The sequence below is a fragment of the Centruroides vittatus genome, unplaced genomic scaffold (genome assembly GCF_030686945.1).
Source record: "Centruroides vittatus isolate TY-2023 unplaced genomic scaffold, ASM3068694v2 scaffold_712, whole genome shotgun sequence".
In the NCBI taxonomy this organism is placed as follows: Eukaryota; Metazoa; Arthropoda; class Arachnida; order Scorpiones; family Buthidae; genus Centruroides; species Centruroides vittatus.
In genome coordinates, this window is record NW_027122715.1 from 2,347,202 (window position 1) to 2,358,559 (window position 11,358).

The 11,358-nt window shown below is 31.1% G+C and overlaps 1 non-coding gene across 1 annotated transcript; it reads left to right on the forward strand.

Moving 5' to 3' along the window:
• The first annotated feature begins 293 nt into the window (after positions 1-293).
• TRNAA-AGC (transfer RNA alanine (anticodon AGC)) lies at positions 294-366 on the forward strand. Its single transcript has one exon. It is a non-coding gene; the product is annotated as a tRNA-Ala (tRNA).
• The last annotated feature ends 10,992 nt before the right edge of the window (positions 367-11,358 follow it).

The window sequence follows — 11,358 nt, forward strand, 5'->3', positions numbered from 1 at the left end:
AATTAATATGAAAGTTCAGTTAATGGAATAATTAGCAATACAACACTAGCAAGCATGCAACCTTGAAGCTTTCAGCAATCAAAATTTCTTACTAATAGTAGCTTGTAACTATGTATTCGACGCATTTTTCTTGTAATTTGTAACTTGTAACAACTCTAAGAGTTTTATGCAACAGGTTGCTAGTGAGAAATTCGGTCACGATTTTAAAATAACTTTTGAAAACAGATGCAGTAACACCAGAAACGACCTTTGATTAACAATAAAAGAAATTAAATGGGATTGTATATAAAACAGGGGGCGTAGCTCAGATGGTAGAGCGCTCGCTTAGCATGCGAGAGGTACCGGGATCGATACCCGGCGCCTCCACAATTTTAATGTTTTGTACGTCACAAAATATACCCGTCCTGCATTACTTGGTATGAATTTAATTCATATATTACGTAAAAATGGGCTCTGTGCCATCCGGAGCAGTTTTTAACAGCTTGTTTACTTGTGTTAATTTCGCGGAACCCCTCGAATTTAAAATAGAAATTGAAGAGTGATTACTAATTTAGCCAATGATTGATATAACTACTTTGTATAATATTAACGAAGCATATATGCAAGTAATGTTCTTGGCTATAAGCGTGTTACTTTAAAATGATTTCTATTAATTAATTTTACATAACTCGTCTTTCTTTTTAAATTAAATCTTAAAATTAAACGTTATTTTTTTTAGTAAAGAAATACGTTATTGCAATTGCCATGTCGCATTAAACCACACAAGTCAAATAGGGGGTGACTCTGGAGGTAACTTTCTATGGGAAACTGACCTCTATTTACGTGTTAAACACGTGGAAAAAAAAAAAAAAAAAAACAGAAAACTGCACACGACTGATTCTGAACCCACGACAAATTTTCGGTAGTGTTAATCACTCAGACACTGGTGGTCCAAAGCAGCAACGAGATTGAAAGTTAAAGCAAGATTGATTGACACACACAATAATTTATAAATTCAATAAAATCTTTTAGAGTTTTTATTATTTACGTGATTTTAATTATTTTAAATAAAATCAGTACAGTCAAACCTGTTTTTATGCGGGGGATAGGGACCGCATTAAAAAAAACGCATTAAAAAAAATCTCACGAAACTTCACGAATGGCTGTAAATAATAGTTTTCGCAACACAATTAAAAAAATAATTTTTTTATGCGGTCAACAGGGACCGCATAAAAAAAGTCTCACATAGAAAATAACTCTAAACCGTACGAAATAGAATTTATTGACAACAGATGTCAGCACTTGACTGCATCGTCTGGTCTATCGTCTGTTTTACATATTTTTGTCCAGGTGGTGTTTTGTTGACTTAAAAAGTAAATTATTTCATTTTTCGCATATTCATGCAATAATATTACTATACTAAGTGCATTTATGCTATAATAAGTTTATTTAGCTATAATAAGTCAACGTGAGACATGACGAATCGCACGAGACTACTCGCCAACTATACCGCACAAATAAAAAATTCGCAGTAAAAAAATCGCACAAATAAAAATCGCACATAAAAAGAGCGCATAAAAACAGGTTTGACTGTATATAGGGCCTATAAGTTATATAAAAGTAGTGTCTACGATCCTACTTTTCTTTATTTACAAGCCCTACATTCTATTATTTTTAAGACCCTATATTTTCTATTAATTAAAAATCCTGTTTTCTATTATTTTTAGGGCCTTGTGTTTTCTATTATTATTTATTTCTATTTATTTATTACTTTTCTAATAAAATAATAATAGGTTCTTGTAAATAATAGAAATTATTAGTCACTCGATTTAATTACTTTAAGTGAAAATCAGTATATAGACACTACCTTTTCCTGATTCTACCTTTAAACTTGATTAACTCTTTCTTACACCAATGAATAATAACCATGAAATTTATTAAATATATTTTAATTTATTTTAAAAATATAAGTTATGTTTCTTATCATTATGTAAATTATGATGTAAAAAGACATTTATATAATAGATCATTTTTTAATGTTGTTTTTGAGGATTAAAATTAAACAGAATAAAAATAAATTTATAAGCAAGGAAGATAAACCAAGGAAGATTTTTATGCTAAACTGGCCCTATTTAGGTGTTAAACACGTGAAGAAACACAAAAAACTGCACGTGGACAGTCCGTTTGTAAGGTTCGAAACCGGTACTTAAAGAGCGGGTCGCTACACTCGGCTCGACGCAAAACCGGACACATGCAATGTCAGAAATTAGGTCAAATTTTAAAAATGACTTTTACTTTCGTACAAATAAAGTGTAAAGTGTATTTGTGTTAACAAGGGGGATTGACCACTGGTGGGCAAGGAAAGTTAGCAAAAGTATACTATTTGTGTTTGTTACTAAGAGAAATGTGTTTACTAAAGCAATGGATGATTTATTTCCAATCAATAATTAACTAACAATCACAATTAAATGTAATGTATTACGTTTTAATCGCCAAAAAACATACCTGTAAACCTTACAGGTAGATCTCCCAGGAATCATTCCTGATTAGCGCCTCCTAACTTGCATTGAGATCAGTGCACATGAAGTCACAAGTGTCAGGACCCAGACGAGATCCGAAATCGCAAAAATGCAGAATTCTGTTGTGGAAAAAATAACGATAAATTATATATGAGAGAGAGAGAGAAAAGAAACACTTGATCAAAATAACGTGACGAAAAATGTAAACAACGAGTCTCGGGACGACGCCAACGCGTGTTAAACGACCTGTTAATGTTTAATCCAGAGGTGGAACTCTGACACACGCGCTCATAAAGAGATATAAGTTTGACACAAGTACTCAAAGAAAAAATTTCAACTTAGGAAAACAATTTCAGAAAAGGGGAAAAATTGGAGAGATAGAAAAATATCGCGTGATCGTTAGAATTCCAAAATGACATCAATTATAAACAACGGATTAAATTATGAGTGCAGGTGTTGTGGTTCTATCAACAATCTCCGAGCATAGTCGACAAAGGGTGTCAAATAGACACCTCGAATCGGACCTCTCCCGCAGACTAGATATGGGCTCGTTTTTCACTTGAAAACAAAGGGGAGACCAATCGGGAAGCGAGCAAAGAGAACGAGGGACCAATCCGAAAGGTGGATAGTACACGAGAAAAACGTATAAAAACTAAGACTTCAAGGTCGAAGAGAGAGTGTCTTCCGAATTAAGAATTGTCTCCTATGGATTAAGCCGACGGTGTGTATAGTGCCATCGCCCGGAACATCTCAGTGCATCTCCGATCGCCCCCATCGCCCAACGGCCCTTCTCGTTCGCCCGAGACTGGATTACGATCAACCAACCGAACTCTCACGTTTCGGAAGATCGCCGAGGTTTGGAATAGTCTACTCGATGTAAGCATGAATTCGTCCAAATAAACGGTTTTTCGCATGTAAACACTTGTTTTGATTTGCCTCCTTCGCAACCGCCCACATACACGGTTTCCCTTTGGCTCATTCTGACGCGGGATTAATTGTAACCCCCTTGAAAGTCGGCAAATCTTACACAAGTCACTTGGGAGAAGTACAGTACAATAGAATTTTGGTTTTAGAATAACTACACGTTGTTATCTTTGATAAGGCGGTTTAACTAGTTAACTGACGTTTGGCTTACTCTTACTTTCTTCCAGCAACACGTTTTTCATTAATTCATCCAAAATATTATACAGTCAAACAGGTCTATAACGGAAACTATATATAGCGAAAACCTGTCATTAACGGAAAAGTTCTTAAAATCAAGTCGAAATGTCTGCAGATAAAATGCACATCTGGCATATTATACATGCTTTGTAAACAAGGTATACCTATAGTAGGTAATCTGTACAAAGCAAAAACCTGTCTAGTACGGAAGAGTTGTTCGGTCTCTTGGGGTTTCGTTATAAACAGACTGGTATAAGCAACATTCAGAGGAGTCCAGCATCTTATTTATTTTCTCCGTGACACGACGATTCTGAAACATTTTGTTTTCTCATTATTTATGCTATTCAATATGCTTCAGAAATATTTAAGTAATTTTTTATAATTTACACTTAAAAAATAGAAAACATACCGCCGACGGCCGGATGGTGAAGCCGTTAAGGTAGCAGCTTACCTCTTTGGGGACCCGGAATCGAATCCGAACGGGACATAAATTCATAAAACTCCAAGAATGGGATATATCGGGACCCATCCCTTATCACCGATTGTGGGCCTGGCCTAACCCATCATGGGCTTGATGACCATAAGGAAAGAGTTAAACGACACTACTTTAATATCCATGATTGCTCTTCAATATCTGTTCATCTATCTTCACATTATGCGTCTGCCTTGTATATAAGTAAAAGTCACCAACAAATTAAAGAATTTAACAAGTATCCGATGACTTGGAGGCCATCATCGTCATCTTCAACAGCATCACAGCTTGACAAGTTACTGGCGACATGACAGACATTTGTTCTAATGCGCGTCACGTAAAAAACATCATTGAACAAAACCACAGCTGTGATCAAGTTGAAATTTTTTATCTAGACCTATATGAGAGTATATAGCGATTTAATCTCTCCATTAAACTGCGTTAGCATAAATTGGCTCTAATTGAAACGTGGCGCTTAAGCAAGATTGATGTGTCCGAAGTAAGCCATATAAATTACGTAATTGTTCGAAACATCGCAGAAAACGGAAGCCCAAAATCAGGTAAAATACCGAATTTAAATGGGGGGAACTAGATTAATTAAATACTTTTTTCAGCATTAATGGCCGTAAAGTTTCTCGATCGGAAGCCAGAATAGCGCAATAATTTTGAAAGTGTTAACCGATTACTGACCATTAATTAGAAGATTCGAAGAATTTAATGAGGGGGACTCGTGATAGATAGTTGACCAATTGGTGACCAATATCGATAATATGTTTGAATGCGATTCGTACAGTTTGACATTGTGTCGCTTCAGAGTAACGAAGGACACCACTGGGTTACTTTAAAACAAAATTACCGGCTTGACTTCTTCAAACTTTGTTTAAAAAGATCAAGCCGAATTAAAAATTAAAAACGAAATAAAAGTGTGAAAATGTTTTTACAGATATAATTAGAAGCATTCTAAGCGTAGGCTATATCAGCACTTGCACCCTCACCTGTTAATTACAGTCAACAGTAATTTTGAATTTTTCTACAAACAACATGTTTAAGTATATACATAAAATGAGATATTGGTAAATAACGTGGGCAATTGCAGCTGTCGCGTTGTCCTTTCCTAATAAATCTAAAAGATTTGAACATATGTATACAGATTGCGATTTTGGAAGATATAACATCAAATGTAATAAAATATTCCACGTCACAATGATGATTATAAATATACTTTGTTGAAATTTCACCCGAAAAGATTTTCTGCATTCAATACGATGTTGGCATTTATAAATGTTTTGTATTCCGAATAATTTCAGAAAGTTTACAGTCGGAAAAAGAATTTGACACGAACAACTTCTGACGATTTTTTCTTCGAAACTCTGTTCCATGTTAAATAATCTAAGTGTGTGACACTAAACGAATGAAATGAAAATCTAGTGGGCTCAAACAATAAAGAAGGAAAAGATAAAAGAGCGGAAAAATTCAAATACAATTCTAATACTACGTTTTCGAACATATTTTCTATTAACTTACGTACAGGCCAGTGAAAATGAGGCAAATTTCTGAAAGATATTCATATAGAGTCGCACAGATAAACAATCCTATCTCTTTGAATTGTTTCGCTACTTATATAATTCCTTTATATCTGTTTTCTCTCCTAATCCACAAATCCTTCTTTTTATGTCTTAATATCGTATTATTTGTTTATGCACAGGAATTATATCCATCAAATTTGGTCCTTAGCACACTAAAAATAACATTTCTGATCTTCAACTTCTTATATTTTTGGAAGTTACTGTTCTGAAATTGATATACAGAAATTTAATTCACTCGGTTGTTAGTGTATTTGCTTATGATATCGGGTTTCGTTTTATCTATGTTTGCATAATTCACTCGTTTCATTCAATTATAATAAGTGGTTCGGTAGTATTGTAAAGCTTTACATAACACATGTGTGGCACATTTTTGATATTTTATTCCATATAATTTATTATTGTCTCAATTTTGTGCTATAAGAATTTATTTGCAAAGGACGATCAATAACAATCTACTTAATTAATTAATTTATTTTTGATGTTATTTTGATATCTTATATAATCTCGTTTATCTATTTAATTTATTGTCTGAATGGATAAGATTATACGAAATGTCTATAATGCATTTATTTGGCATTTATATTTAGACAATAATGGATAACATATATACATAAATAACATCTTTTATTATTTTTTTCTTCCAGTTGTGTAATTTCATTTGCAAATGTAATAGCATTGCTAATGACATTTTCCTTTTCATTCTTTGTAATTCTAAGATAATACAATTTAAATTAAAGTTAATTGAACTGATGTCGATTACTTGAATTTGATGATAAATCGACAGAATTAAATTGAACTATAACTCTGTTTATGATAGCAATTAGTAAATATCTTGAAAATATTTCGCTGATAGTTTTCCAGTGGTTAAGTGATTAAATCACCGACTACTTTTGATTGTGTTGTACTGAAATAAATATTAAAATGGTCTGTGTGTATTTAAAATTAATGATAAAAATAAAGTTTTTTTGTTTTGACTTTTGACTAAGATCTTCTGTCTTTGCTAATTAGAAAATATATCAGTGTAAGTCCTATTAATTAATAAAGAAGATGCAAATAAACAATATATACTCAGGTCTTGGTATATTTTAAATTTTTTCAAATAATATCTTTATACAGGTTTTGTATCGTATTTATTATCTGTTATGTTGTTATTATTTACAATCGAGTCCGCATAAGTCGACACCTTAAGGGAGGTGGAAATGTGTCGAGTTATCCGATATGACGACAAAAAAGTTAAAAAAAAGACTTATAAAATTACAATTAGGAAAATACAATAGTGGTTTATACAGAACGTACAATGTATCTCTCTGAATGTCCATCACTGGCACTAAAGTTGGTTTCTACACCAAGTACCTCAGCGATTTTCATCGCTTTGTGTTTCAGTATTGTCCCCGAAACAGGAAGATTTGATGAACGAATTTGCTTTTGCCACCGTACCAGAGAATCTTCGACATCTTTGTACGGCGACTTTCTCCGGCGTTTTCGAGACAGCCGCGACGAAGACCCAAGAAAAAGTTTCTGAATTTTCTCTTTTTTTTTCTTCACAATTTTCATCAATGTAGTTCTTGGAAGGTTTTCTCGTTTTGCAAATTTGGCTTGCGAATTCAGATACAAGTTCGTATTTTTTCTTACTCATTTAAACAGAAATGTGAGACACTCGCTGCAAATATCGCATGAATGAAAGGTAATAAAATGCAAAATCCGGTTCTGCTGTGACGTTAAGCTGTGTGTGATGTGAACTCATTTTTTTCAGAACGGGAGTCAACTTATCAGACGTCTAAACGAATGTGAGACAGAAAAAGTATGTCGATTTATCCAGTGGTGACGAGTTAAGTATACAACTGCAACCCAAATAAAATCATTGTGAATTCACTAAACGCTATTACCATAATTAATTAATCATTTTCTACATCATAAATAGTATTGTGTAACGTTCAGTTCTTATGTTCTTTGTGCTGCTTTTACTTTGATGTAATGCCTTATCTTCTTTTCTAATAATCCATAACTACACCCATCGTTCACATCGGACCATACTGTCTCTTGACCTCCCTTTTCCAACAGTTATACGCATTTACATCCTATTTTTTTCCGTGACGAGAGTAATACAACAAATATCACAATGTCAACCATAAAATAAGGATTTACTATATGAAGGGATGCATTTGACTTGACTGAAACGACTGGTAAGTTCACTCGCAATATTAAAACATCTCATTAATAAATTTAATTCATTTTATCATATGAATAATTATAGAGCAGTGTGACGTAGTTTTTACTTTTCTAGATCTGCTACGTATAACAGAGGACATGGTGATCGGTCAAAAAAGGACCTTCCTCTAAGATTTTTACATTTTTTAACTCGGAATCTTGAAACGTGGAGAAATGCAAATAAAAATTCGGATTTTTATTTTTCTATACGCATGGATATTTGTGTAGGATACGTTTGGGAGGTACGATTTTGTCAGCCGATTTGCAGCTTGATTGGTTTTTGCCGAAAATTTCTGCAATTTTACAGAGAGGTGTGTATATTAGGAGATTGATGCTATTAAATTTTGGTGGTTAGAGGTGGATGGGGTGGGGAGATAGAGTATTGTGTGGTGTCTCGAGTAGGGTCGGACTTAATAACGATTAAAATCTTGATTAACACTTACAATTTTTTAAATAAAATTCATCCGTAATCTCAAAATTAAGCTTTTTGCCATTTTATAATAATTAATTATATAAAAATTTATTTATTGGTGTCGACATTCTCTCTCGTTGTAGCCTAAATTTAGGCGAAAAAATGCTGATCGCATAAGTCCAAAACGATTTAAATAATTTATTTGAAATTTTAGAAGTCTATAGCACTTATCGTGGACACTAAATATTTTAAATTTTATTCAAATTTGTTTATTGTTGTAGAGATATTAGGGTCATTAAAATTATAGGTGTGGGTGTTTTACTATAGAACGCTACCGAACTCTGTTACTTAATCGCATGCATTGTACCTGTACATGCTCGCTAATTCTTAAATTTAACTTACGAACAGTATCTTCTATATATATGTTAGGTACAGACAATTACAATCAAATTTATAAATTACCCCTGCTTTATCTAATATATCCTGATTAATACTATTTCTTGTACTATTAATACATACAATAATTTATATTATTTTCATTATTAATACTGGTGCTAAAATAATATTAAATAATCTTGGTATATCTTTTTCAAATATTTTCTTCACATATTATTATTATTCATTTTTATTACTATTTATTTGTGAATTTATTACCCATTTTTCTAAATTTTTTTTTTGGTTAATTGTATAATAAATAATTTTTTAAAGTGTCTTTTTCTATCATTGATCTTGTTAGTTCTATTATAAATTTTTCTACAGTACATTAGATGAGATTTTACAAAAAGTATATAATCCAGACCAAAGTGTAAAATTTAAGATGAAAGTCGAAAAATAATATTAAATAAGTAATAATATTAAATTATAAATAAGCAATACCCATGTATAAAATAAAACACCTTTAAAATGGAGATCCAAACAATTTACTCTAGAATAAAAATCAATGATAGATATGTAGTCATAAAGCTAACATTTAAAAAATATTTATTAAACAAATTACCAAATATTTTTTTTTTTAAAATGAGCAATGAATTCACAAATAAACAGTAATATAAATAAATAAATAATATATAATATAATATATAATAAATACAAAAAATATATATATATAGAAATCATTTGAAAAAATTAAAAACATACCAAGGCCTGCGTATATATTATCTACTTGGACCATGTTTACTAATTAATGGGACTTATACTGATGTAGTTTCTGATTAGCAAAGACAGAAGATCTTAGTCAAAAGTCAAAACAAAAAACTTTATTTTTATCATTAATTTCAAATACACAAAGGCCATTTTTAATATTTTTTTCAGTACAGCACAATTAAAAGTATTCGTTTAAGTATCAATTTCCCTTGAACAAAATTTTTCTTTTTTTCAAAAAAATTAATTGATTTAACTTCACAGTTAGTTTAACCGTAGTTATTTCGTCTGTACCGCATTTCATCAGAGACAAAGACTATTGGGTTTTATTCACATCATTCTTTATTTCACTATGCATTTCGGGTGTAATCTTTTCCGTTTATTTTGCGCCCCTCATCAGGTGTTACATTTCTACAATTGGTAGAGAATACATTTGTTACATTGATTATTGTAGTTGGGTTATATATATATAAGTTATAAAAGATTATTACAGTTTTTTTGGACTAGTCATAAGGAGTTATTACAATTATTATAATTATTACATTATTTAGATTAATTTAACACAAATTATTACAAGAGATTATTTCAAATTGTATTATTGTTAATATTATTCGGTACTAACCTTCTTTTTTTAAGACCATATATACATATATAATATATTATAATCTTATATATTATATATATATAACCCAACTACAATAATCAATGTAACAAATGTATTCTCTACCAATTGTAGAAATGTAACACCTGATGAGGGGCGCAAAATAAACGGAAAAGATTACACCGGAAATGCATAGTGAAATAAAGAATGATGTGAATAAAACTCAATAGTCTTTGTCTCTGATGAAATGCGGTACAGACGAAATAACTACGGTTAAACTAACTGTGAAGTTAAATCAATTAATTTTTTTGAAAAAAGAAAATTTTTTTCAAGGGAAATTGATACTTAAACAATATATAAAATATCGCACCATTAATATATAATACTTATAAAAGTATTCGGTTGCTTAATCACTTAGCCACTGAAGAACTATCAGCGAAATATTTTCAAGATATTTACAAATTGCTATCATAAGCAAAATTATAATTTAATTAAATTTTATCGATTTATCATCAAATTCAAGCAATCGACATCATTTCAATTAAATTTAATTTAAATTGTATTATCTTAGAATCACAAAGAATGAAAGTTTTCAGGAAAATGTCATTAGCAATGCTATTACATTTGCAAATGAAATTACACAACTGGAAGACAAAAATAATAAAAGATGTTATTTATGTATATATGTTATCCATTATTGTCTAAATATAAATGTCAAATAAATGCATTATAGACATTTCGTATTATCTTATCCATTCAGACAATAAATTAAAATAGATAAACGAGACAATATAAAATATCAGAATAACTAATTCACAAAACAACACTTTTACTTGTTGCTGAGATAGTTTTATTGAGAGAACTAACATTTTCGGCCTACTCAATAGGCCATCCTCAGTAGGCCCACATTTTTCATCAATTACTCCTCAATAATTTGCTACTCTGTTTATATATATAGTATCACCTATAGATTTATTTTTATTTTTTATTTTTTACTTCTTATTCTCACTATGTCGATTTTATTGTATATTTATATTTGTGTAAATTACCACGTTCTTCCTTTTTTTATTTTTTATTTTTTCCGTTACTGGTGCTTTGAATTTTTAAACTAATGTATTCTTTTAATGGAACGCCAATGTTCTGTTTTCGAAAGTTAAGCCTGAGGATGGCCTATTCAGTAGGCCGAAAACGTTAGTTCTCTCAATAAAACTATCTCAGCAACAAGTAAAAGTGTTGTTTTGTGAATTAGACTAATTATTTGCTGAGCAAGTATCTGCTTT